Genomic DNA, 3,755 nt, shown 5'->3' with positions numbered 1-3,755 from the left:
GTCACCGGTAGCGCAAAACACATACGGCTGCTCGTGTATGGATATGAGAGCCAGCGCTCGAGCGAGACTTGGAATACTGAACTTCGGCGAATCTGCGCCGCTTGGCACATCAATATTTAGTACTTCTTCGAGTTCTCTATTGCGTATGGCCAAGCAAAGAGCCACGTTTGACCAAGTGGTGGCTACCACTACAGGTGGCACACAGAGAGCTGCAAAACAGGATTGGGCAGGACTAATTGCCACACAGCTTGCCTCATCGAGAAGTTGTCTTGATGCTATGCACTCAAGATGTTCGCTTAGCAGTACCTGTTCACAGTCCAAGTGCAGCAAGTCAAAGACTGGAGACTCGAATGACGCAACATAAAGTATACTAACTTGCCATCAGATGACGAAATGATGAGGGAATCTCGGCCGTCACCCGCAGCTGATGTGATGCGACCCGAAGATGGCCGCCAGACCTCGCTATCACCGCTGGTGTGGTGAACAAGAGAGGCATCCTGAAATTTGAAGACGCCGGTGGGCGAGACTCGCACTGCAACGTCCCCGAGATCACAACAGCAGAGTGTGGCAATAGAATCGGCGTACCCAGGCAGATGAGTGCTAAGTGCAGCCGCCGATCCATCTCTGGCAATGTCTAAAGTGATGGCGTTGCCACCAGCGGATAAAACGATGACGATGTTACCACGCAGTACCCATAAACTATGTGGCTTGTGTAATGATAAGCTCATTGGAACCCCACCAGAGACATCAACACCCGCATGGATAACACGAAGATTTCCCGTGTCAACAGCGCCACATAGGGCTGCAATACAATGTTGACCAACTGCGTCCGGTTCTAGAACACACATAGCCTAACGTCATGCGTTGAGAGTATTTGGCAGATGGATTAACAAGACCCACTAACTCACGAGAACAGGACCAGTATTCGCAATCTTTTGCGCATGCCTCAGCTGTGAATCGCCATTTTCATCCACACTAATCTTGATCAGCTCAGAGTCGCATGACGCAGACCCAACAAAGTAGTATCCATTGCCGATGTAGGCTAAACCTAGACTTGACGATGGGGGATTTCGAAGCTTATATCCCTACAGCTCAGGCGAAAACATGATGGCGCTATGCTGCTGACCCTTCCGACCATTCGCAATCTGCACGATTCTGGCTCCAATTCAAGCCAATATACCTACTCAACAGTCCAAGAGATCACTACGGCTGTGGCGAGTTTGCAAGCAAACAGACTCGGCCAGTTGAAAGACGAAGCCCAATTCATCAGCAGCAACCCAAACTTGCGCACACACATGTGGTACAACGGCAACAATTTTGGCTGTAACAGGGATGGCAATGCGCTGAAATCTAGCAAGTGGCAACCCAACCAAATTTGCATGGCTTTCTTGTTTCACAGATAAAAGACTCAGTTCTAGACCTCCGATAATCACAAGCCCTTCAACCTGCGGTACTCTAGCTCACATTAGCAAATTCCTAGCGCCCTGCAGTGAGACCGGAAGTTGTACGGAAATGCACCGCGTGGCAGCAGAGCCCACCTATTTACAAAGTTGCAGAACGGAGATCCCGCGGATCGAACGCGGGCCGAGGCTGCGTCGAGTCGCCAAGGACCTGGTCGCAACATCTGGGATTCAAGTGCTACAAAGTACCTGAAGAGCATTGTTGGGACAAAAAAATAGCCAACTCAAATGAATACGACAAAACAGATCTAGAGCCCTGACCATTATCTGCTAGTACTGCAATTACCTATGAAAAAAATACAATGAGCGTGCACCAGTTTGTCGACTCGAGAACGCACAGGCAAATTTCCTTGATCAAGGAACACCGCATCAACGACGTAAATTGTGTTGACTCGAGCGTCAAAAAAAGTGCTGAAATCACCCCTCTCGTTTACCTCTGCGAATTTCATCGTCCCATCGCATATACTGAGTGAGACACAACGACATCTTTGGTCCACTACAGCGATTGGTTTTCGAACTGACGAGAAGCTTGATGTATCTAAGAATTTGCATTGTGATAACGACACAAATTCCCCCTCTCCACGGGATGCCAATACGCAGATTGTATGGTTCTCCAACAGGACCTAAGTACATGTATTTGACAAGACTATATTCTAGTCACTCAGCTGGTTGCTACTAGGCGATCAGCTCCTCCCCTCTGTGGGCGGAACGTAGTTAGAAAGGAGATGCTACTGCGCATCGACGACTCAAGCCTTTTCGCGAGAGCTCCACAGAATATCTCGAACCCCTGCAAAATGTTGCCCTTGGCGATTACCAAACCGGTTGTCTGCGGTGATAACGCGAAACGAGCGCAGTGGGTTATTGCCGAGGAATCTTGTATTCTTGCTACGTAGCGATGTCTCAACACCATATTAGTAATTAGTCTAGAATTATCGATCGTAGACTTCTAGGCGTGCCCGTGCAGGTTTTCGCCCGTGAGGAGCCCAGCCCAAAAGGTACCTGGCCATTGCGGATTGAGAAAGTGAATAGAGTCACAGACAGAGATAGAGAGATTTGTACCTTCCTAGTGGCTCGCTGATACAGAGCCACTCAGGATTCTTCCCAGTGTCAATCACCGGATTTTCAGGAGCTGCGCGCGCGGGGAAGATGACCGAGTTTGAAGGAGCACGCCAGTTCGGGAAGTACGGGCTCGCGCCGAACTTAAAGGTACTTAGAGTCGACCTGAGCATGGGGGAGGCGAATAGGACACTTTGACCCGCGCTGTTCCCACCCCTCAGAAACCGGCGCGTTTGATCGCGTGGGACAGGCCGTCGAGTTAAGTGCGAACTTTTTTCTGTGAGATTCAGGACTTTCGTCCCGCCAGCACTCTGGAATTTTCCACCGCGCGTCGCCATCGGTAAGATTTTGCTTACTTGGACCACCAACCGCTTCCGACGGCGGGCGCCGTAAGCTCAGCGCGGCCGGTGAATTAAGTGTGAGGACCCAGGGGTGTTATAAAGCAAAGCGTTTGGGTTGATTTATTGAAGTAGTAATCGAAAACCTCATCAAAATCGTACAAAACTGCATCGTTTCGACCGACGGATAACGCCGCGATGATGTGATGCGCCGGCACCGCGCCGTTTTGCGCTAGGCGGTGCACGGAAAGCGCGCGTGCTGCGCCGGACAGCGACGACGGGGTTCGGGAGCGCAAAAATTCCTGCTGGCGGCCTTCTGCGGCGAGACTGTCGATCACTGCGACTGCGGGGCGCGCCCCCACTCGATCTTTGCATCCCCGGGTTCATATACCGTGATAGCTGGCATGGGGCAACTCATCACCGCTCTACGGTCGCCCTGCGTCTGAATTAGGTTCGAAACTCCCCCGCGCGCGACGACGACGACGGCGGCGGCGGCGGCGTCGGCGGCGGCGGCGACGACGACGACGACGACGACGACCGACCGACCGACCGACCGGCCCAGAAAATAGGTGCCAGGAACTCGTCCTGGACCCAGGGGAAGTCACCCGAGCCCCCCCCGAGTACGCCCAAGTAGGATTTAATCAAAGTTTACCACCCCGTACCCCGGAGCTCGAGGTCACTCTTAGAGGATCGCCAATAAAGGGGGCGCCGACGACAGCGGGAAACCTGCGAAGTTGAGGTTTCATGTTCCGGAACAGTGTTCCGCTAAATTCGAGGGCGTGCGACGCCGGAACAGCGTCTGGGGGCTGCGCCGGTACGCCGGAACGGCCGGGAGCGTCGGGAGTCGCGCGCTCCGGAACACAGCCTCCTGCCGGCGCACGTGCGCGGCGCGCGCCGGAAC

This window comes from Aureococcus anophagefferens (genome assembly GCF_000186865.1).
Source record: "Aureococcus anophagefferens unplaced genomic scaffold AURANscaffold_63, whole genome shotgun sequence".
NCBI lineage: Eukaryota > Pelagophyceae > Pelagomonadales > Pelagomonadaceae > Aureococcus > Aureococcus anophagefferens.
The sequence above is the reverse complement of the archived record's forward strand: the minus strand, read 5'-3'. Positions refer to the sequence as shown.